This window comes from Ornithodoros turicata, chromosome 6 (genome assembly GCF_037126465.1).
Source record: "Ornithodoros turicata isolate Travis chromosome 6, ASM3712646v1, whole genome shotgun sequence".
Classification (NCBI taxonomy): Eukaryota; Metazoa; Arthropoda; class Arachnida; order Ixodida; family Argasidae; genus Ornithodoros; species Ornithodoros turicata.
In genome coordinates this window covers 70,877,587-70,903,137 of record NC_088206.1, presented here as the reverse complement: position 1 = coordinate 70,903,137, position 25,551 = coordinate 70,877,587, and positions in this window count along the sequence as shown.

Below are 25,551 nucleotides of genomic sequence, written 5' to 3'. Positions count from 1 at the left end.
TCGGGACTTCCCATCATACTCAACTTGGCGTATGCGCGGAAGATTGATTACTTCCACTCCAGCGCATGCCTTTTGTGCGGGACGCTTTTTCTTCGCACATCCGCTGTCGAGGGACTGGCCGACGCCCAGCTAAGCACACGAAAGAGAATAATGGAGCAATACAGAATTTAAAAAAAAAGAAACAAATCCTAGGGGTAGATTTACACGTAAGGTAAGTCAGCCAACTTGTGTGACGACTACGACCTACTAGATTATAACGACCATGTCATAGGCACCCCTTCCCAGCGCCGCATTTGGAAGCTAGCGGTGGCGCTACTCATCGTCCCAGTTATTGCTTCCTCAACTTCTACGATACTGCGTACTTCAGCTTACCTTCGTATTTCTGTACAAGCGGTGGATATTCTACGGGAGATGTTTCATTCTGAGGTTGATCATCATCATCCTTCTGCGCGTTTAAATAGGAGCTACTGCTGTCGTCTGCTACGGTACTCGTACGTACGCTTCTGCGCGTTCAGAATTCAAATTACCATCGTCCAATCGTGATGCAGATCTCGCTTGCCGATGAGTAGCGCCCCTAGCGGATTGTGCGGACGGGCTCCTCATAGGGGTTGCCGATTATGACATGGTCGTTATAATCTGGTAGGTCATGGTGGCGACACGTGCCGCAGGGTACGACTGCGGACAATTTCGACCACCTGGGGTTCTCTTGACGCGCGCCGGAAATTTCCTGCACACGGTGCAGCTGGAAGCATTACGGAATTATTGAAAGCAGCTGGACAGACTTCCATTAGAGAGCACGTTGCTTCTTGTTCAGCTGTGTCGGATAATAATGGTACACAGCCATTCTGCGGTGCGAGGTTCCCCAATAAGGCGCTGCGCGGCGCTGCAGTCTATCGTTCATGACGATGGCGATGGTGCACGGCCGAGGACCCCAAGAGCTTTGTGGCAGGGCGCAAGTTGCGTACACACATCGTCGTCCGCGAGGGACGTTAAATGGGCCTCAGGGGTGCAAAATTGGCCTGCGGACCGGCCACTACGGCGTACTCGTGGCAATAGTTGTCTTGTGACGTAAAGCCACAATCAATCAATCAATCAATCAATCAATCAATCAATCAATCAATCAATCAATCAATCAATCAATCAATCAATCAATCAATCAATCAATCAATCAATCAATCAATCAAATAATTAATCAATTAAATAATTAATTAATTAAGCAACCAACCAACCAATCGATCGATCGATCGATCACGCTTACGTCACCGTGAATCAGAATGTGAATCTGCGTTTCGTTTTTCTTGTTTATCTCCAAAACTACGGCTGTCTGTTGGACGAAACGTTGCGTATGCAATCTGCACTGAATGTGCAGCCGGAAACAACTCCAATCTCAAAATCAGCTCCAAATCAGCTCCTGCCTATCAAAGAAAACATCAGATTGGCGAAATCAAGAGACCAATCGCCGTGGTCTGATGATAGTTGTCTCTCGGCGTGAATCCAACAGTCATCTTCTTTATTTTGCCACAAAGGGTCCTTATGGTTCTCTTCGTTTACTCGTTTAATCGAAACCCCTTGTTCTTCTCCCCCACAAAACCTTGTTAAAGCAACAGGTGACGGACTTCATCTGAAAGAGCTGTTAGCGACGCAATCCCCGGCATAGGATGCTGCATTCTCATCCTTAGTACTCTGCGCAAAGCACAACTGGGCTGATGCAAGATAGAAGAGAAGCAAAGCCTTTCGGTCTGTAATGGTACGCTAGATCCTAAGCACAAGTGCCACAGAAACATTATCCTGATGCCTCTTTCTTGAAGTACGCACGAGGGAATAAGAAATAACCCCGTGAGCAGTCGATATTGGTTCGGAAGACAGGAGGAACTAACCGTGCAGATGATTCAGGGAGTTCTTTTCTTTCTAAAACTCATATTAGCGCCGCGAAACAACTGTCGCTATAAGCGGCGTGCAGACGGGGAAAGGACATCAGGAAGGAGTGGGAGAAGGGTTGAATGCGTCCTGGGCAGACTTCACGGGGAGATATGACGACATCTGCCTGGAAGGTCCAGCGGAAGAGCGAGAGAAAAGCTCACGCAGCACAGCCGGTGGTGGGAACAAACAAAACAATAACTTTATTTTGATGATGATGATGATGATGATGATTGGGTGTTTGATAGCCATAGGGTATACTCAAGTCCATTTCCGAATACTTCACAGTCTCCAGCAAGGTGCCCTTTTTTTTAGCAGTCTAGCAATATGTATTGAAATAAGGTTTAACGCGCACATCGTCTCAAAGAGAATGGTGTATTGTCGTTGTGGCCATCTTGCGGAAGACACAAGTATGACAGAAACAGCTCACATAGCGTTGCCATTTGGCAGTCCAGATAGTGGTTTTGACTTTTGCGTTTCGCTCTTGCTTTGCATAAATATTACGTGTGTCTCGCGAGAATCGACCGGAGAAGCCCAAGATGGGCATAGAACAGTAAAGCAGAGCAGTGGCGCGTTATTGTCGGACGGCCTGTCTGCAGAACTGTAGAACAATAATTTATCTCCTCATTTTACTAAACACTATTTACTCTTCAGAAAGAGATAGCGATCGCATATTTGTTGACGCTCCTTCTACAACTATCGACCAACTGCACAACGAGCGCCGTCAAAGACATTTGAAACTGCATCCTGAGGTGTGGCCGTTGCAAAATAAGCATTTGTCACCTTTCTGTTTCATTCAACGTAACTGGTCTTTATAGCCTCTTCGAAAAGTCTTCCACAGTGAGCTCCCTCAGAAGGTTCTCCTCAAGAGGAGCTTCTATTTTCGAAACAAAGGCCCCGGCCATTAATAGAGCATTGGTCGACGATTCCGCCGACAGCATGACTTTACGGATTATAAACTGTAGCTCCGCAGTGCCTCTGTGAAGCCGATCGGTAGAGATGCGGCACGCGCCCTTTATTTTCAGTCAGAGTGGATGACATCCAAAAGTAATCCAACGCTGTCCGGATCCAATAACGCGAAGGACTGCGTTTTTTATACTATGGTGGTGGTAGTGATGCAACTGCTTGCCATAGTCGCGGTCACGCTCAGGAGACGTCACGTCATCGTGCAACGTCACGGCTATCGTACGGGAGGCGGTGGGGGACCTTGCGTCCTGGGCCGACTTCACAGGGAACTACTACTACGATGATCTTTCTAGGCCACCACGTTACACGTAGTTACACGTACACGACCTACCAGATTATAGCGACCATGTCATACGGACGCCTTCCCAGCGCCGCATTTGAAGGCTAGCGGTGGCGCTACTCACCGGCCCGGTTATTGTTACCTCAATTTCTACAATACTGTATACCTTAGCTTACCGTAGTATTTTTGTACAAGTGGTGAATGTCCCACGAGAGATGCTCCTGATGAGGGAGATGCTTCAGTTCAGAGATGCTTCTACGCGTTTTCATAGGAGCTGTTGCTGTCGTCTGCTACGTCCGCTTCTGCGCGTTCAAAATTCAAATTTCCATCCTCCAATCATGATGTAGATCTCGCGGGCCGATGAGTAGCGCCTCTAGCAGATCGTGCGGACGGGCTCCTCATAGGGGTTGCCGAGTATGACATCGTCGTTATAATCTAGTAGGTCGTGCTCACGTATTACAAGTTCACTAACGTCACTTATGCTTTCTCATCACCTGAGCACGGCCTTTGCAGACGATCGTCTGCTACGGCTGTGCTCAGCAGACGAACAATTTACAGACATTTTGAAGCTCTCCGCGCGAGAGTGCCACTTCTGAATGCACTTGCGTTCCGCCTCAGATACATAAATGGCATAGATGTGATGTATTTTACGCGTTTATCTTTTCTTTCTTTTCTTTTACCGTGTTCGGCATGTCTGTCGTCTGCTATGGCGGATCCGTTTCCGTGATGGTCAATCTGCAACGCAGACGACACAGACTAACTGGATATCCAACACTAGAGCGCGATGTTTCTAAGCTCAATGGAACTTCTCAATCGAAAGTTTGGCGTCTCGCAAGAGAACAATATTGCTGTTCATCTAGGCAGAAAGAGAGAAGGATGACCAGGGTTGCCAAACCAGTCGAGCGCGATCGAGAACGGGATCAGTGAGGCGGAGACATCGCACACTTGTACCTGGAACGTGATATCCAGAGAGAGAGAGAGAGAGACAGAGACAAAAAAGAAATAATAAAAGTACAGGAAGCTATACCTTGAAGGAGAAGAATTTGGGACCTTATGAGCAGTCACAAGCAACGATGAACACGGGAGAGAGATTGTTTGTTTGTAAGAAAAAAGAGAGAAAAAAGGGAGAGAAAAGAGGAGAAAAAGGGGAAAAGGGGGAGAGAGATTGTATTTTAGGGTATACCTGGTTCCAGAATCGAAGAGGAAAGGGAACAACAAAAAGGGAAAGAAGAAAGGGAGGAAAGGGAGAGAAACATGTACCGTGGCCATATTTCGAGAAGACGATGTCTCGCGGAATGCACTATGTTTCATCGCGTAGGTATTGGCCGTCAGGAACCGTTCGGATCACATGGGCGAAGAGATACGGCAAATGAGAGATCTGCCAACTTGGAATCTCCGTAATACGTAGTGGAAATCAGATGTAACCAGACTGCAATATGTTGTTCTCATAAAGTTACCCTTCCGACCTTTTGAGCTGAACTTTTCGTTGTAATGACTTATTTGATTTGGCATAGCCTGTGAACCAGATGATATTGCGTTAGAGTTACCTGTCTGGCACATGTCCGTGTGCTATCGTCGTTTGCCGAAGAAGTGGGTTATTTCAGTTTGTATAGGCATCGTGTGCACCAGAGAGTAAATTTGAATGTTCTTGTGTGTTACTAACAAAGTCTCCTCTTTCACGAATTCGAGTCCGAATCTTTATATTGTTCACGGGTCTTGGGTGCTCGGCAGCAGAATCCCGGGACACGTGAGAATTATCTGGCAGATCTGGTACGTCAATCTGGCAGATCAATTGGCCCAATCAGTCAGTAATCTGGCAGATAAATTGGCTTAATCAATCAGTAATCTGGCAGATCAGTTATCTGACAGTCATCTTTTCTGATACAAGTGGAACAAATGACCGAAGATGCATTCGGAACTCTGGGAGAGTGTTTGAGAGTATTACAATACACGACAATGCAAGTTTATTTTGTAACTTACAAAGTGCAACCCTTAGTGTCTTGTCTAAAGTAGGAGCTGTGTGTGTGTGTTTTCTTTCTTCAGTGCTTTGCAATTTTTTTTCTGTTTGGTTTCTGACAAAGGGTTTTCCTTTGGCATCTACAACTGCTGTACGCGCAATCTGTCTGTCCTTGTGGGATTGGATAGAATGGGTCAGAGAGGTGGATAACTCTAACACATTCTCAGTGGATTTTCGATTACCTTAAAGGTTCGCTTTCAGAACACTTGCTACGGGTATTTAGAGCTTTAGTTTCCGAAAACATCGTACGAACGTACATCGTACATCGTACGACTAATTGCGTACTCAACCTAATTTACACAATAAATTAAGGCGGACTCACTTCTTACGAAAGTCTACGGGGATTTTTCGTTCGCAGGGTTCCCGTAAACCTTGCAAAATCTCCACACGAAACAAGTACCGGCGTGTTCTGCTCGAGAGTGTCTAGGGAATGACACATTTTTGAAGGCCTGGCGCGATCCACTGATTTTCGGCGAATTAAAGTGTGTCAAATTTTCAATACATGGGAGTTATGGGAGGTGCCTCAAAATCGCTTCTCTCGACCCGCTGCCCTTCATATTTGGGCCAAAATGATGCCATTCCCTACAGTAACAGTCTGGGAATTGATTGCAATCAACGAATTCGACAAGCTTGCTGCGGTTTTCCAGATCCCTGCGAATGAAAATAATGGCTTTGCCGTTTGCTAGCATGTTCTGCACACTGGCGCCGATTATATTACTTCGTTAGAGCCCTAGAGAAAATCAAAATGAAGAAAACAATTTTGGGACGGTGCAGCCAACACTCTCCGGAAGCGAACGTTAACTAGATCGCACGAGTCCGCCTTAAAGGGACTATGAAATTTCCCGAACCCCCATACTTTTTTTCGATGGAAACTGTTCTTCCCGCAGAGAAACTAATATGCCACACATTTTTCCGGACGAAATCGCTCCACTCTGCGAGGAGCGCGCGCTGGAAATGTCTCTTCCGCGTTCCTCCTCTCCCGCGCATATTTCCCTGCCGATGGTGTAACTGTACGGACCGCTCTTCGGTTCCCCGTTACGTCACCGGTGTTGCACAATGGCAAGTAATGCCGCGAGCTCGCGCTGTGGCTGCCGCCACTGCCGAAATCTGCCGATCGCGCGAAAGCTGCTGTCATGGAGATTTCCACTCCCGATGAACGCATACGCGGGATCCTACGGCGCATGCTCCTGGCGGGATTCCTCGGCTCGGCAACACGTCACGATGACGTGTTGCTGAGCCGGCCGTGGTCGCGTCAAGTTACCCGTTGTGTCTCCGCTCGGCAGCTCGTCACGGCGCGGCGCCAGCTGTCCTCCCTTCGCCGCTCCGTTTAAATTCGCTCCCGAGAAATCCGCTCGCGCGACGAAATTAAAATTTCGGTTCTAGACTCAGAAAAATGTCTTCTTTCGAACGAAACGAAGAAAAAAATCGTTTCATAGTCCCTTTAAGTACACCTCAATAGTAAGACTATTCCAGAATTTTTTTTTGTATTCGTTGCTCTGGACGAACTACCTTAATATCGATGTAGCTTTTCTTTATTTCGTGTTCCCTGTCGCGAAGCCCTTGCAGCTGTGAGCCCCGTGCAGACGTGCGCGTATGAGGACATAGACGGAGAGCACGAAGAAGATGCACGCGTCATTGACCGCGGGAAAAGAGATCGCGGATAATGGGAAGCAACGTTGGCAAGAAGATGGGTCGTAAAAGACGGTGGTCGACGTTAATCGATTCTCCTCCGTTTCTGGCAGGACGTGAGCACTGTCACGTCAGCGTTGAACGAATACGCAATCATCCGTGAAATAGAAGATTGGTCTACACCGTTGTTCGCGATCTTAAACGTTAACGTTCATCAGAGCGAGTTGCCAGCTGACGTTTTTTTTTTTTTTAATACGCGGTATTGGTGGATAAGGACCCGCAGGACAATAAATTGGAAGACTTGTGGAGATAAAATTTGACTAGTCAGCTTGTAGGACGCATTCGCATAATTATTTTTAATTTTAATTTTATTCAATTTTAGCTCCGCGAAGCAACTGTAGCTATGAGCGACGTACACATTGAGAGAGGACAACGGGAAAGAGTGGGGGACTTGGGGGGGTTAGTATGTGTCCTGGGCCGACTTCGGGGCTTCGGTGAATAAGGAACAAAGTAAGTAGTAAAGTAACGAATGAGTGAGCCTTAAGCAGAGGCCACGGGAGGATGACTGAGACGTTAGTACCAATGCATTGCACGGGGTCTGAATGTTTTTTCTCCTCCCCTCCCCAATACTGGGTTTTCTTCCTTGTTTTTTTTTCAACTGTGGCTATGTGGTCTGTGGTAGAGTTCGTCTTGACTTACGTCCCCATTTTTTTCTTCCTCTATCACATCACATCACATCATGTTAGTATCTAGTAATCGAAAAGCGCATAATTAATTACGAGAACTAGAATTGAATCACTCGAATTATGAACTAGAATCGATGTTTCGCTGGAGGCTCCAGACGCTCCTGATAACCGTACGGGAGATAAAGATAAGTTATCGCGTTTGCGTTATACAGATTTTTCGTTATCACAGCTATCAAAGTTACTTTACGCACAGAATGTTTCACGGGCCCAGACTTGTACGTATCTTGAGTACGTACTCAAAATATAGTATTTTCAATACTCCTTCCGGTATTTTGGTACTCTACTCAATACCTTTTGCGACAAGTATATTTAACGTATTTAAAATACTTTTTTCCGGAATTTGCTACTCAGTACTCAAAAGTACGGAATACTGTCCGTCCTCATAAAGCACACTTCCCGCTGTGCCCAGGTTTTCAGCTCACTGGAACATAAACCTCTTGTTCTCTCTTTCTTCTTTCTTTTTTTGCGGGGATTCGGGAATCTGTCATTTATCCTTCTGTACAACAGGCTGGTCCCACGCTTAGCTTTGTTGTCAGCAGCCAACTCCGTCAGAAAAGGGTTCCTATTCATACTGCCACGTGAATCCCCACGGGAATAGGTACGAGTGAATCGCGACATTTATTTCCTCGATCACCAAAAGCAACAAACACGCGCCGGCAAATTGAGGCTTTGTATGTATTTGTCCCTTCTATGTTGTTCCAGCCTCAGAACATCAGTTCTCTCATGTTAAACACGCGCCAGTGGTTGAAAGCTCCGAGCTGACGTACACGAGAGATTACGAAGTTTCGGGTCAGAAAATATCAACAAAGTTTACTTGGGTTCACCAAATTTCACCAAAGAGTATTTGACACCAAGGCCTTGCAAATGAAAGATGTGCTTAAGTGTGACAGATGAAGTTCATTTCTTTCATTTGTACGGCCACGTTCAAAATACGCGTTTCACTTAGTGCTAATAGTAAAACACTTTAAACAGTATCTTGAAAACTTTAGTACTCTACTCAAATTACTTTCAGTTTTGAGTATTTTGTACTCTATTTTAAATATTTTTTTTTGTGGAGTATTTAGTTTATGAGTTTAAATACTTTTGCGCAGTATTTTGTACAAGTCTTGTTTCACCTAATATGACAAAATATACGATGAAAGATGAAAGTCAGTCGGTAATCCGGAAGATGTGGGTTCGAGTCCTACAGCTGGCTAACCTTTTCAGTGGCTTTCATCTTTCATCGTTAATTTCTTAGGCAGCTTGAGGCCTTGTATGTGATTGTCCCTTCTATGTTGTTCCAGCCTCAGAACATCAGTTCTCTCATGACAAAATATGTCACATTGACAAAATCTATTTCCCCGAAAGATGAAGGGGACAAAGGCTGTTACCTTTAGGGGAGGTTTGCTAAATTTTGGTGAAGGAAAATTTAGTATTGTTTATGAAACTTAAAATATTCCCACGTTAAAGTTACTTTTTTGTTTTTTTTGCCAGGTACACGAGGTGCACCGTGGAAGACGTTTCGGAGGAGAAGGTACGTGTGCTTGATGAATCGCAGACGACAACAGAGAGTAATTGGTAAGACAGAAGGGAAGTAAAAGAAGGTTGCCGACATCAATCGATTCTCCGCCATTTCTGGCGGGATATGAGCGCCGTCAGCATCGGGTGAATATGCGATCATCCGTAGAATAGAAGATGCATTGCCAGCATTCTTTCTCCTCTTTCCACGTTCCCCGGACCTTCATCGGAGCCTGTTACGTGTAGAAAGGCAGTCGCGGGAGAACTGCAACTTATCATGACAACGCCTTAATAATAATGCAGTTTTATTTTGTGCCCAAGAATAGACCTGCATGGGCGACGCACACAGGGTGCAAAGGTACGCATCTTCACATAGAAAGTACTAGTAATATTACTAACAACGAATAACAAATAATAATAACAACGAAAGACTAAAAAAAGAAAAGGCATGTACTCATAGCACAAGAAACAGTACTTATATTGTACAACATACCGTAAAGGTTCCTAGGGACAATACATGGAGGAGTGCGATAATGTGCAGGTAATAAAACGTAGGAAAAATAGAAACGCACACGTGTTAAAGGAAAACAGTGTCCGCAGGGATTTGTTGTCCATTCGAACGGTAGCAGATATGCGTTTGAGACACGTTTAGGTGAGGAGCATCTTAACTTTTATCGCTTCATCCGACAAACAATGCAGATCATATTAGATCATATCAAGTCAATAGGAACAATAGAACATCAGGTAATGAGGCATGGGAACATTGCCCACGACGGCCGACAATTTCCTACGTGTAACCCGAAGGTCTCGATGAAGGGGGAATTTCCGCCGAAATATCGACTCGATTTCTACCGCTGTTTTACTCCTGGAATTAGGTACACAACTCACAACCGCCTTGGCTTGCTATAAGTCACTGGTGCGTACGAATTCACTTCAAACTTCCGCCCAATTATCGTTACGCTTATTTGAATATATACATGCCTTTTTGTTTGATAGCGAGTACAGTATTATGTTAAATTACAATGTTTTATGTTCTAGCAGAGAAGTACGTGTAGTTTTATGTTTTTCAAGTGTCTGCATGGTATATTTTATCTCAACGAACCGAGTGCCTCTACTGGTAACAACGTTCTATTTAACTCGCTTCGTACCATTTGATGTTAACTAACATTTATGTGCTTTATCGCAATTTGTGCTCCTACAAAGAAATTGTTTCTACACACGGCGGCATTTTAAAGGAGAATGTTAACATTGTCCGTTCGTCATTTCTCTAGACAGCCCTCTGTTTTCCGGGCATGTGCTGTTCATGGGCAACGAAAATAATAATAATAATAATAATAATAATAATAATAATAATAAGTTTATTCACATGACTGTGAATATAACCACAGAACGACTGAATATGCATCGTACGTGTCGGTACGTACCTCGTTACCGATTAATACGTACTGATATTAATGATTTAATTAATTATTTACAGTCAATTAATGAATTGATCAATTTTAATTAATTGTTTAAATTAGTTGGTGATATTAATTTTATTTATTTATTTAATTGATTAGTTAACTAATGAATTAATTAATACTGATATTAATGATTTTTCTTTCGTACGTTCCCCAATACCTCGCGCGTTCAGTTTACGCACCTGTAGCTGCAGACTACCTCCAAGTACCTCGCCATGTTGCACGTGGCAGCACGCTTTTCATGATGATTAAATTCAATAGAACTGCGAACTATACTACAGAAACGCGAAAGCGAGCAATCGAGAGTTACGACAGACACGGGCAGGTGAACTCAAAACTAAACAACGATAAGGAAAGTAAGTCGAAGCAATTAAAGCTAAACGCTCGCTTACAATAAAGCCATATCGATCTCCGAGCGTTCTGTTTTCTCTTGAAACTCCTTTCCAAAACAGACACGCTCGCAGAACGGAAGATGCTCGCCCCGAGATAAAGCCTTTTTGGTTGAATGCTTTCTTCGTGCTCCGAGTAAAGGAATAAAATAAGAAAGCGAGGCCAGACCGTATCTCACGTGTAAGCGAGGATGTAGCCTGAATAGTCTAATTACACATGACCTATTTCTAGGCTGTGTACGCGCAGGCGTAAGAGCTCATTCCAAGGGCTCGGTAAATATAGACAGGGAAAAGAGGCCTTAAGTTCCCCGGGGTGTTGCTGCAATGGAGGACGGCGAGAATGTCCGTACTCTACTCTTCTGGGGATGTTTTCTTTTCGCTTTTACTTTTTTTTTCAGTGTTAGTCTACATACAATATAGTGTGTTTACGTTACGTCACGGTCGCAGTTGTAAAGTGTTAGTGTGAAGTCGAAAAAAAAAACACAAAAAAACAAGTGTGTAAAGTGCTCGTGCCTGTAAAGCGTGCTTTGCCTGCATCACAGAGTTGCTCGTAAGTAAAGCAAACTTTACAAAGCGTCTGGTGCCTCGAGGTAGTGGGTAATATGTCCAACCCTGAACCGGAAATTTGAAAATGCACGTTTTGAAAACGTACGCGAAGGGAAGTTGCCGATGCACTCAAACTGACGTCACCGTACACGTGACCGTAAAAAGTGGCCGCGCCCATTATCAGAGGCCAAACTGTTTGTAGAAAAAGATTGCTCTTTCTGTGTGTCGTTTTGTAACTTATCTGTTTCTCAATAATTACTCTCATCTAATATTCTTACAGAAAAAAATTATAGATTTGCAATTAAGGATAAGGATAAGGACTGCAAAATTGGCCTCGCACTGCTACTAGTTTTAAAGATGCGATAACGGTACCCGCACTAGGACTCGTTCAGCCGATGGGGTACACGTATATAGGAATAGGCTACCATGACGTGTAATAAGCAACGTATAATTTACACCAGCAAAGGACTTCCATAGCTCGGTTTTATTCTGAAGGGAGTATGTCGGCAAGCCTTATATCGGAATATAAACAAAGCCATACGGCATCGGAACGGTCATTACATAGATAATCAATCAATCAATCAATCAAAATGACGTTGCCAGTGACGTTCGACGAGGACAAGATGGCGATTTTGCCATAAGAGACCATGTCAGGGTATGACGGGTGTTGGATGTCTTTTTGACGTCAAAGGTGTGTGTCTCTGTGACTGTGACGTCATACTTGTCGCGCGACCTAATGTCACAAATTGTTATTCGTATTACCCGAACTACGTGGTACACGCAGAAGCCGGAAAATTTTTAGTGCAATCCCAGGTTTCTGTCCCAAAACAATACCATGACACGTTCTATGTTATCGTACCGTGTTATCGTTTGCAGGTGACATTTGTTAGTTTTAGTGCATTGTACGCTATCGCCTTTGTGTACGTAACGGATTGAGTTCGGATAGCGTTGATGGTTCTGCGCATGCGCAAAGCATAAAGAGAGCTTCGCGCATTGCGCAAAACCAACAACTCTATCCCTTACGTACGCAAAGACTATAGCTGATAGCAGAGCCTCCGGAGCCAAAACGGAAACGAGGAACGACTGCCCGTGTTGAACGATTAGCACGAAGTGCCTCGTGAACGTTACTTCACGAGACCTTTATTTTCATCACAACAGCAAAGCAAAAGAGAACAAAGTGATGATGGGTGAAACTGTGAATTGATGCAATGAGTGCTTACAACATTCTCCCCCTCACGCTCATTCGTCAGTTCACGGTGAAATGGAAAGTCCACAATGTACGGCGCAAAAGTTGTTCTTGACTCCTGATACCGGTTTCGTCAGGTAGTCGGCTACCATTTCTGTAGTGGGGATAAACGATACCCGAAAAAGTCCATCTTCTATTTCTTTCCTAGCAAACAAATATTTGAGGCCGATATGTTTGGACCTTTGGTGTTGGACGGGGTTTTCAGAGAGCTTGATTGCACTCTCGTGGTCACGACGAACGGCATTCTCTGGCAAAATGGCCTGGTTTACCACAGTTGTAACAATGTAGTTTATCGATCACTCGTGGTCCTCTGTTCATGACTCGCGCCTTGTGCGCAGCTTCTTCAGTGGTATCCCTCCGCTGTCGTAGCTCTTCCTGTACTATGGCGGACTTCACTCTCTCGGGCGTCAAATCGGATGCGTTACAAGCATCAAAACTCCTGGCCACGTTATAGTAAGCCTTCGGGAGCCCCTGGATCGCTAGTGAGGCCACTTCAGCGTTGTCAATCTTCTCACCTAGTACACGGAGTTGCTCTGCCAAATATTCGACGCGCTGCATATACTCAGTAGCAGTTTCCTGATTTTTCCACTTGGCGTTGTTAAGTTCCCTCTTCAACGTCAACACCCGTTCAAGGACTCTACCTCTGTTCACTTCCTCGAGCTTTTGCCAGACTCCTTTTGCTGTCGTCTGGTTTATCACGTAGCTGGTCTGGTTCATTCCGAGTGACTGGACGATGACATTCATGGCTTCTGCGTCGCTTTTGTTCCATTCTCGAATGACTTCAGACGTAGAGGTTTCTTGAGGTGACCTCGAGGAGGTTGTGGGCTGTTGAGGAGGATCATCCGTGATCACATGCCATAGCCCTTTGGTCTTCAAGTAGACCGTAACCTTGTAGCTCCAAGTCGGATAATTTTCTTTATCTAATTTCTCCAGTTGACTCACTGCCTGCGTCATCCTTTCTGATGCGTCGGGTACCGGGGTCGCTAACTGGTAGATAAGTCCCGTTACAGGGTTCCTGGGCCTATAACCATTGATAGCAGAGCCTCCGGAGCCAAAACGGAAACGAGGAACGACTGCCCGTGTTGAACGATTAGCACGAAGTGCCTCGTGAACGTTACTTCACGAGTCCTTTATTTTCATCACAACAGCAAAGCAAAAGAGAACAAAGTGATGATGGGTGAAACTGTGAATTGATGCAATGAGTGCTTACAACAATAGCGTACGATGCATTAAACCTCACTATTATCACGTTCCCACCTGCTTACGCGCAATTTTGCCTCTATCAAAAAGAAAAAGAAAAAGAAAAAGAAGAAACTTCCTTTCAGGGTATCTTATTTTTCGCGTAAGTTTTTCGAGCACACCCACCTGAAATACTAATACGAGGCTGCGTGCTCCGCAGACAGGAAAGAGGCCGTTATCTTTAATGTGTCCCTACGCGGTGTCGGCGCTTCTTCACTAAAATCTGAGACTTCGTTCTCCCCCCTCAAGTGCAGATGAAAATAAATGTATCCGACACGTCTTTGGGGATACAGGAAGAGAGATGTATTGGCGTCACTGAAAGGATAACCTAGGCAGCAGCCACAGAAAATGGATGATAGCCACGCATATTCACCAGAGAATCACCCATTCAAGAATACGCGCAAGGTGCTCTGCTTGCATGTCTTCTACGTGTGTGTGTGTGTGTGTGTGTGGCAGGTGAAGGATGTTCCAACGGTACGCTTTCCCATTGGTTGATTTGAGAGAACCCTTTTCCTTCTCTTTTTTGCGAGTTTCGGCTCTTTCGCTCCTTTTCAGGGACTTGCTCTATAGTGCAGTTGAGCTTGCGATGTGGGAACGGGATACAAACTTTTCTTTTCTTTTTCGTCCACAAAAGGTGGTGGGTTAGTATCCTACTACTGGCGATGCCGTCTCAGCCTTTCCCCTTTATCTTGGGTGTCCCAGTTCCTCCTGAAGTCTGCCCAGGGTGCGTACTATCTCCCTGTTTTGTGTTTCTCGTAACTCGTTCCTCCTGCCCTTTCTCTATTTGACGACCTGCGTTTTGCGCTCATAACCTCAGTTGCTTCGCGGCAATAAACGGAAAATAAAGTAAAACATAAACGAACAGAAAACATGTCACACATGATTCCTAATCCCGTAAAAGAAATGATCTACTTGAAGCTCCCCTCCTCAATGCATGACCTGCGTTTCAGATCCATGTTAGGGAAAGAAGTGGAAGTCACACCTCTTTGACCTTCGAGATTTTAATGCTTGAGTCTCCTAAACGGCGAAGAACACGACACGCGGACGTTAAATTCTTTCCAGTACAACGAAGAGCTTCGCTCGCTTTCCCTCTTATTTCCTTCCTTCCGGCTCACTTCCTTCCGCTTCTTTTAACTTCCGTTCTACTCCGAACTCTCGCCGTTAAATCTTCCACTTAAACGACTCGTTTTATTCTCCATTGCTTCGCAGACGACAGTGGATGAAGTCACGTGACGGTGCTTTCTCTGATGCACTCGCGTAGCAGAAGCTCCCACATAGTGCCCCCGAGAGTCCTAACTTCTGTTAGACCGCGTTCTTTTTCTTTTATTGAAAATTCAATTCGATCTCTTATTAAATACCAATACCCCGTGAAGTCACTTCAAGATCTCCGTTCACAGATCACTGAAGAAATCTACACTTTATCGACATCGGAATGTGGCGAGGAGGCACTGCCTACGCAGCGACTCTTTTGAGAATGCTATTGGATGCCAGCAACAGGATTTCTCCTTCACTCAACACAAAGATACGGTTAGATATTCTATCACAAAAGACGGGATTGCGCTGGAAGCGAAGATGCGCTCGGAAAGCAATTTCGCCCTCCAATATTGCCACGAGCAACACTCTGTGCGCAGTTACCCTGGAAACTGTAAGACGCCGTCGTCTGCAAATATTGTTGCCACGTCTGCTCAATATATTGAACTTCCCATCGGATTTTTCCGATAGCAGTGCATATCGGAAAGCATCGAATGTTCACGCTTTTCGGAGGTAAGTGTTGTGGCGGGTTCGTCAATGCAGGAAACGTGTTTTTATCCCCAAGCATTAATATGTTTGTGCTGCGACGAGGGGGAGTGTCGTCTGCAATCTTTCGGAGGCTGAATCTGTCGTCTGCAATCTTTCGGAGAATGTTCGTTTCGAAACTTGCTATATTATATTTCCTATATCTTATTTAGGATACTGTTGGTCCACAACTGGACCGTTACAGGTGGCTGGACTGCAAAACAGGTTCTAAAGTTGCAACAAAGTTATACATATCAACTTGGTTCACAATGGCGGCCGGAAGGCTGTTCCATTCACGTATTGTTTTTGGATAAAACGAGTATTTAAAGTCATCCGTACGAGCTAGGATGTCCTTTAAATGTCGATTATGCTTGTGTCTAGAAATGTGATAATCCGGGATCAAACGCGAAGAAGGCGGGGTTCTTGTCATCAACTGAAACAAATATTTCAGGCGCAATATTATATCACAGGCAAATGAGTTTCGCTGTTCGCGGTGCTGATTTTCTGCGCGCCAACTACCACTTTCGGCATGAAACTTGAAATGCAAATAGCCATCGATGGAAATGACCGCATTTTATATTAATTCGACATAAACCGGGCCAAGTGTCAGTGGGACCCGTTTGAATGAGAGCTGCCATTACAACAACTTCTCAAAGACCTCGGCATCGGGGAAACTGGTCCCTAGCCCAATCAGACAAATCAGAAATCACCAGCTCCCGTGGCATAGTGGTTAGAGTGATCGCTTTCCACGCCGAGACTGGGAGGTGACACGGGTTCGAATCCTGTCACCGGCTGTGCTGTCTGAGGTTTTCCCTGGGTTTTCCGAAGACTTTCTAGACGAATGTCCTCACAGTTCCCCTTGAAGTCGGCCCAGGACGCATACTAACCCCCCTGTCCCCCACTCCTTCCTGCTGTCCTCTCTTCATCTGTCCACGTCTATACACCGCTCATAGCCACAGTTGCTTCGTGGCGCTAACACGGAATTAAAAAAAAAAACAAATCAGAAATCTACACAGTTACGCAATGCCCGCCGTTCTGAAGCAGAATCATTCTCAAACCCTTTGTTATGAAAAGGCAACGCAATATTACGGGGACGCAAACCTTTGAAAGCGAGCAATATTTCGAACGCAATAAAGGCGCCCTCTGTAGTACCACTCCAAACAAGCCGCTGTTTCTCATAACCCATATTTTCAATCGGCTTCTTTGAAATCTTGAACCGCAATTTTCTGCACACGAAAAACATAAACACGTGGAACGCATTATGTTCGTAGATATTGAATAACCATAATCGAACTGGGTCCTGAAAGAATGCAGACGACGCCGGGGACGAGAGCATAAAGTAGGGGGCGCTAGTGTACGGTGGCGTAGCGCCGCTGCTCAATTTGCCAGGCCTGTATCGCCGGAGCAACATATGTTACAGCTCGCCATCCGTGCTTACAAGAAATCGGAGCAATCGAGGAATGTGGAAACTTTGTTAAGTGCGGTCAACGTAAGTGATAAAAAGATAAAAAACACTGAAACTACTGTTTATTAACGAATAAGCTTCCTTGCAGTAGTCTGACGAAATGCAGACTACTGCAAGAAAGCGTGCACGTTAATAAACAGTAGTTTCAGTGTTTTTATCTTTTTATCAAGAAATCGGATAGAAATTTTTTTTTCATTATCTTCGAGATAAAAAGAGCTGAGACAACAGCACCGGAGTGATACAGACCAGCGAAGTCTTTGTTTCGGAGCCATCAGGACAGAAATCGTTGGTTGTGGCGGATGCAATAGAAGTGGATTTTTGTTTCGATTTGGGCATTATATTTTTATTGCTCGTAGGTTTTTGCGGCACCGTGCTATCTACGGTCGACGGTAAATAGTTTATCTTATCTCGCAGCTGACGTATCTCACTGCCTCCTGCCCTCTTCTCTTGAACATGACTGCCAAAGTTGCTTTGGGGGGGGGGGGGGGGAGCTAAAGCGGAGTTAAAAAAAAAGAGAGTACCCGGATGAAAAGATTAAGGGAAGACCAGCTATACACTATATAGGCGGAAAGGGCAATATTTCTTCCAGTTTGAGGGGAAGAGAGAGAATGTTTTCAGGTCGGCTCATGTTACTTCAGCGAAGCTTTCATCAATCAATCAATCAATGAACATCAATATGTGATAGCACGCCATGTATCATCGCAAATCTGACGTAACAAGACTACCCTCTGCGTACGAGAGTACGTTTTCTGGGTACTTTTCTTTGACGTGCCATATGTGTACACAGTATGGGCAAAGTAAATGGAGGATGGAAGGTTCTCTTTCTTAGAGAAGAGCCAACACTAGGAGGTTTCGTCTTACGCAGACGACACTCTCCTATACGCGAGCCCATTTGTCCTCCTGCATGTTTTAAGCCCACCGAGGACTATGAATTGTTCATTGTTAAGTGCGGAACGTACTGTTTTAAGTAATACACTGTACTTGACTCACATTAAGACGTTATTCTCTCGTCTGTCCGCAACTCTCCCTGACCAAATAAAAACGCGAAAAGAAGACGACGACTCCTTCTCGACCCTCAACTTCCGAACAAGTGACAGTGATAGCCACTGATCTCGATTGTAAAAGGCTGGATCGCGGATTGGGAGCGCGAGCGTGAAGAAACCGGCCGCCATCTGTACCCACAACAGTCGCCGCAGCGATCATGGCAACTTCTTGCAATTACGGTCGTACCAACCGTACTGGCAAGGTTACAGGGCCTAAATTTATACAGGTGAGTCACTCTTCATCAAGGAATAAATAGGCGTCCATTCTGTATATTTAGTTGACCATTATGAAGTGTTTTTTTGCCCAAAACGAGCACTGGATGCAGGTTGCTTGATCGCTCTTCCGACGTTCAATCGAGCACACTTGCATTTTACCCGCCGGCAAATACAGTTTGAGTGCATAATATGCTTGAGAGAACATGTTACACTACACAGGTAGTGTTGTCATCAATATATGTGCAAGCACTCGAGCGCTTTTTTGCATGCATTGCTAGCATGGTACACGGTGTTCTCTGCGGAAGCAAGTGCCACATTCATTTCTTTGAATTACCTTCGCGCACAAGTTCGGTATTACGTCATAATGAGACCAAGATTGTCACCTTTTTTCATGTATTGGTATTGTTTTGTGCCTTGGTTTGATTTGTGACAAAGAATCCTACGTAACGGTGGTGTGGCGCGACTTGAATAACGCCTTTGTGTCTGAGCTGTATCGTCAGCTTGTTACGATAGTAATAATCTGTAGCGTGTCGTGCTATTTGTAGCAGTTTTTAAGGCAAAAGTGGTCTCTCAATACAGGTTTCGTCATGAGGGCTACCCAGTGAATAATCTGTGCAGTGTGATACGGCTGGGTGTACAGGTATGTATCACGTTCCTCATCCACTGGTTTCTACTTTATAGGAAGGAACAACCTCAGTGCACGCACTGTGGTTAGCCTCTCTCAGTTTTGCATATTTTCTTACACGTTCACATCAGAAACACACCTTAGACTTTAGGCTCCTTCACCCAGCAATATAATAATTAGAGATTATAATTCTTTTTAGAAGAGTTCCCCATATTCTTTTTAGAATAGTTTTTAATCTTTTTAATTTTTAGAAGATACAGGGATTGTAAACCATGTTTTAAACTGATGTTTTAACATTTGTCCAATATTCATTTTTAACTGGGTGCACCCAAACCAATGTTCTGATGTATTATTTCCTTTGTTGTCGATGCACCATAAAAATTGGAATAATCATCATCAATGCAAGTTACTTCACAGCTGCCTCGACATACTCAAGAAATGGGTGCATAACCTGCGTAATGCCCACAAACTTTGACTACCACAGCACCTCCAGAAAGTAAAGGCATATGTGTCACATGGGATTTTTAAAGGCATTCACAGTATATAATACCTTGTATGAACTGTTGTAGATCTAAGCAGCCTCTACAGTACACTCTCAGAAATTAAAACTTGTCAGGGAACTGTGATAATTGTTTCAGTTAATAGGCATGCACATATACGCTATAAGAAGAAAATTATTTATCGTGAATGCACTTCTCTGGCTACTCATGTTGTTTACATCTACTGTTGATCACATTCATTTATCACATATTATATTCTTATATATTATTATTATATTATCACATATTCGATCACATTAAATTTAAAATTTAGCATATATCAGAAAATATCAGGAGGGAAGTTGCTATTCATTGCTCATTCCAACCTAAAATTGAGTGCTACAAATTTAGAGAGTGTACCTGACCATTGTCATTCCTAAAATATATATTGCCATTGTAGCAAGGTCACAAAACAATAAATGTAGTCTTTTGCGACCTGCCTGCACGTTCATTGTATCCTGAAACGCATAAGTGCAAGAAATAAATCTTGAACTTGAATAAACTTGATGTTGTATAAACTTGACATAAAATGTTGAATAATATAATGAATGATATAAAATATTGAATAAACTTGAACTCGTATATTCTCTTTACTCATCATCAGTGATCTTCATTACAAAAGCATATCGTGTTAGACTTTTTTGTTTGCGTTTCACAGACTGGGTACACGAGGGCCAAAATGACAAAATCACAACTGTTTCAAGCTCCAAATAGTCCTGTTGCAACTTGAAGACCATATGTGGAGCTGCATTTTTTGGAACATGCTCCACATAACAAGCACGACAAAGTCAGCACTGGATAGCAGGACCCCGTCCCCAAGCAGCTTTTCTCACGCTGCAGTTGTATTCAACAAAAGCATGTGAGTGCTCGAGAAGGACATTCAGTTTGGCACAACCGCGCCTGCAAATAATCAGAACAAATAAAGGAAGAAGCAAACATACATAGAACGGCTGTACTTAGTTCAAAAAGAGATAAGTCCTGTGTCTCAAGGAGGTGTTACCACTTTCTAAGTAACTTAATTGATTAAGCTTACATCACTACCTGATTAACTGTCGTAACGAGTGTGATCTAATTGCGTGAAGTAATTATTTGCGCTGCTTCGGTGTGTCCATATTTGCGAGGCAAAGAACCGCTGTCGTTTACTAAAAGGCTCTTTCTGCGGCGATGCTTGATATAAATCATACTAAACGCATACACGGCTAAAACAACGGCTGTGATTCTACAGAACGATCTCTTTCTGCCATGCTAGTATATCTTTTCCCAGACCGTTATTTATGGAACAATTCGCAGTACGGGATATTATATACATGGTTGTTGTTAACCTCAAGTCGTTTCTTATTGAAATATTGGCTGGGAAACGTGCTGTAGTACAATCCCCAGCGCTGCACTGCGGTGACGGTCTAGTTTCGGAATGCAAAACATAACGTAATTAAGAATCGAACGGCGGGACACCTGTGAAACACTGTTAGGATACATCAGTATACTGGCACCTTACAAAATTGTGTGATGACAAACAACGATCAATGCTAGCAGCGCAATAAATACTCACAATCTCTGTTGCCTCCCATTGTTTTCTATGGGCCCACACAGCACTTTAGGGCCCACCAACATGGCGGCCCGAAGGCACGCCTCTCCCCCACGAGCCCCTCTCCCATGCGCGATCCAGCCTTTATACATAGAGATCAGTGGTGATAGCTGTATCATCTTCGACGCAGAGGGCGCAATGTTTTCACGATTGTGGTCACTGCACACACACCGGTTGTTTTCACGCTTGCTTTATCCAAATCGCGACGGCAGACCTTTACGATCAGGAAAGTATGTCCAGAACGCGACGCAATGTTCTTGCAATGTAGCGCATAGGACGTAGAGACAGGGGTCTTATCTTGGGAAAATGGTCTTGTCTCGGGAAAATGGAACAGCGTTTATTCTGACACGCTGGCTTTCGAAGATAACAGACACGTGACCTCTGAGGTCATGGTTTTAAAGGTGCTGTCCGGAGGTTATTCCTATACGTTACTGCCTTTAAGCGTGGCTTGTAACATTGCCTGGGGGTTCCTCTCCGTCTGCTTCGATGGGAGAGCAGACCTGCTCTGCTGGGATCTGCTATAAGTGTAGCAGATCCCCTTGGAATGTTGGCGACGGCGAGTTTCTGCATTCGGACGACCTTCTCCTGTTTTGGGTCTGCAGGGAAAACAGGTGGTCAATCCCTTTGGAATGACATGAAGGTCGGAAGCTTCCCAAGTGGTGCCGGCTAATGGCAGGGGCAGCTAATCTCGCGCTTTATGTTTCTGATGTCTGGCTCTGTCGCAACTACACTCTTAAAAATGAACTTCACTGCATAGCACGCTCCTAGCCAACCATTATCTCGAATGATATCGTTATCTGCCCTGATTTGTTGAAAACAGGGGGCGTACGCCTTTTCTGTGACAATTATGAACAGCATAAGTGTCACAGAAATGGCGTACGCCCCCCGTTTTCAACAAATCAAGGCAGATAACGATATCATTCGAGATAATGGTTGGCTAGGAGCGTGCTATGCGGTGAAGTTCATTTTTAAGAGTGTAGAGTCTCTAAATAAGCTTTGCTTCCGAGTATCGACACTGATGTCCCAGGAAGAGCAGGAGCGCCATTCTTGTTTCTGCACCACACCGGTACCATCCCCAGTTGAGGATCAACGACGGCTAACGTAATGCTGACTGCGGGATAGAGAAGCGTGCAATGATTGCTGCGCGATAATCCACGTATTGTCCACCAGGGGCGTCCCGAGGATGTCAAAGTGAGCACAAGGTCCTCAATCTTGTTGAACTGCACTCTTAGAAATGAACTTCACCACATAGCACGTTCCTAGCCAACCATCATCTCAAATGATATCGATATCTGCCCTGGGGGCTTAATCGCTTCATCGTCGTTACGGTCGTTACAAGCTAGCGAGTGGCGGGAAATTCAAAAAGCGGGCGGGAAATTTAATAAGGTGGGCACGTGATAAAACACGTGCACGGCACTCTTCGCGCGATACGTGAAGGCCGTAGTACACGTCACGCGCTATGTATCACGTGCCCACCTTTTTGAATTTCCCGCCACTCGTTAGCTTGTAACGACCGTAACGACGATGAAGCGATCAAGTCCCCAGGTTTGTTGAAAACGGGAGGCGTACGCCTTTTCTGTGACACTTATGCTGTTCATAATTCTCACAGAAAAGGCGTACGCCTCCCGTTTTCAACAAATCAGGGCAGATAACGATATCATTCGAGATTATGGTTGGCTAGGAGCGTGCTATGCGGTGAAGTTCATTTTTAAGAGTGTGCTAGCAAGAGAAAAGAATATTTTACCAGCGCACGATAGATGGCATCCTGCGCTGAAGCGCGCGTGTGTGTGGCTACCGTGTGGCGGAAACAATATGGCGTATGCTCGCTCCTGGAACTCAGTGTCGATACCCTGAAGCGAAGCTTATTTAGTGACTCTAGCCGCAACATTGCCGAGGACTAGATCAGTGCCATGTATAGCGCGGGTGGGGTCTTCTTCTCGTCCTCGCTTCATGGCCTCCGCATCGCGTTGTCTCGCCTCTCGCCTGTCTTCTAGCACTCTCCCATTCGTGGCACGTACGGCTTCTCATTGTGCTTCACTTTGTGTATGACGCCGTTCACGAGCAGCAGCGGCGTGCTGCACTTTGCAATCTCGCCCTTTAGATGGGATGCGCACCTTGCGTGGCTGACCCATTGTGAGGAGTCCGGTACAATGGCGACTGGCGCGTACACTCTTAAAAATGAACTTCACCGTATAGCACGCTCCTAGCCAACCATAATCTCGAATGATATCGTTATCTGCCCTGATTTGTAGAAAACGAGAGGCGTACGCCTTTTTTGTGGCAATTATGAGCAGCATAAGAGTCACAAAAAAGGCGTACGCCTCCTGTTTTCAACAAATCAGGCCAGATAACGATATCATTCGAGGTGACGGTTGGCTAAGAGTGTGCTATGCGGCGAAGTTCATTTCTAAGAGTGTAGCTACGGTTTATTTCTCTCTCCCTGCGCTGCGATTTCCTATCGCGCCGGCAAAGGGTGGTGCGATGTCATGTATGTGGGATGTCATTGGTGCCATCCACTGCGCTACGTGATGTTGCGGCGTCATAGCGCGGTGACGTCATTTCGTTTCCGCTACACTCTCCACACCGTCAACGTCACAAAAGTTCCCTGATACAGCTGCACCAGCGGCGTGGCCGAGCCGGTTATGGCATATCTGCTCGTTAGTGGTAGAGCCACGGTCGGTGCTGAAGACTGGTGGGTTGTGGTGGGTTCCAACCCTACAACCGGCTGTGCTGCCTGAGGTTTTCCCTGGGTTTTCCGAAGACCTTTAAGACGAATATCGACACAGTTCCCCCTGAAGTCGGCAAGGGAAACATACTTCGTACCATCTCTCCCACTCCTTCCTGCCGTTCTCTTTCCATCTGTCCACGTCTGTATGCCTCTCATATAGCCACAGTTGCTTCGTGGCGCTAACACGGAGTAAAGAACGCTACCGCCGTAAGAAAATAAATAAATAAATACAAACAAAAATTGTTTTGCACGTGTCAGAACGAAGTTTTTGTAGCATCTGGCACGCCCTGAACATGGTCAGTCGAAATATATGTCTGCAAAACGAAACTGCGAAAGCAAACCTATAAGCGCAAAAAAAAAAAAAAGACGTAATAGTAGTAACTATCGATAAATGAAGCACGAAGGGAAACTTACGCAAAATTATGCGTGGTCATCACCACGTTTGCGCTAACGACCAAATACGACGAAAGGAGACCTATTTGCATTTACACCTGTTTGTTTATTTATATATTTTTTCAATCTCGATTCACGTTCAAGTTCTCTCCCTTCACTGATTTTTTTAAGTTCTTTCTGCGTTCGTTTCGCGCGCTGTGCAAAGAAAAAAAAAAGAATCGATTTCCCAGCAAAGATAAAAAAAAAAAAAAGAACACATCAACGAAATACCCGGCGTCTCATCAAAATGTTAATGTCCGGGCCAAGAAAGAGCTGATTAAGGCTGACCAAGTAAACGGGAACGACTGTACTTGATTGTGTTTTAAAGTTTTCTTTATTACTTTCTTGCTCGTTTTCTAATGCTATCTGAAAGAGGCATCTTTGTTTAAAATGTTTTAATTTTCGTTCTGAAGGGATCGATGAAGGACAGCGAATGAGAGAGGAAAGAAGAAAAAAAAAAAAGAAGAGAGAGAGGCGTATTTGGAAAGGGAAAATAGATTTTTGCATTTACGCCCTTTTTTCCCCCCTCTTCTGTCGTTCGTGTGTCCTGAAAATACCGAATAATAGCGGTGCAGCCAACTTTTATGCCATGGTATTACGACATCAATGCGACGTAGATCTAGCCTGTCGCTTAGCAACAGAAACATGGCCAGTTGGTATGAATGTAAAAGTCAGTGTAAAAATGCAGTTGAAAACATCCTACACTCTTAAAATGAGTTTCACCGCATAGCACGCTCCTAGCCAACCATCATCTCGAGCGATATCCTATGACACGGTGAATGTGTGATGTGTCCTGTGTGCCCCCGGCGATTCCGCCACTTTACTCTCACTTGGGCGCAGCTCTTGAACTTTTGACCTACATGTTGAACTCCATTATCATCTCTGTTCGTCTCTGGACATCATCCCTTTGTGTTTTCATCATCTCATCATCGGTTTGAACTTTCTGTATTAAGTGTACTGGGGTAACCAGTTTGACGTCGTCGAAACTAACATCCCCATTTTTTTCTTTATTCACATCACATCACATCACATCGAGCGATAGCGTTATCTGTCCTGATTTGCTGAGAACGGGAGGCGTACGCCATTTTTGTGACAGTTATGAACCGCATAAGTGTCACAGAAAATGCGTACGCCTACCGTTTTGAACAAATCGGGGCACATAGCGATATCATTCGTGATAATGGTTGGCTAAAAGCGTGCTATGCGGTGA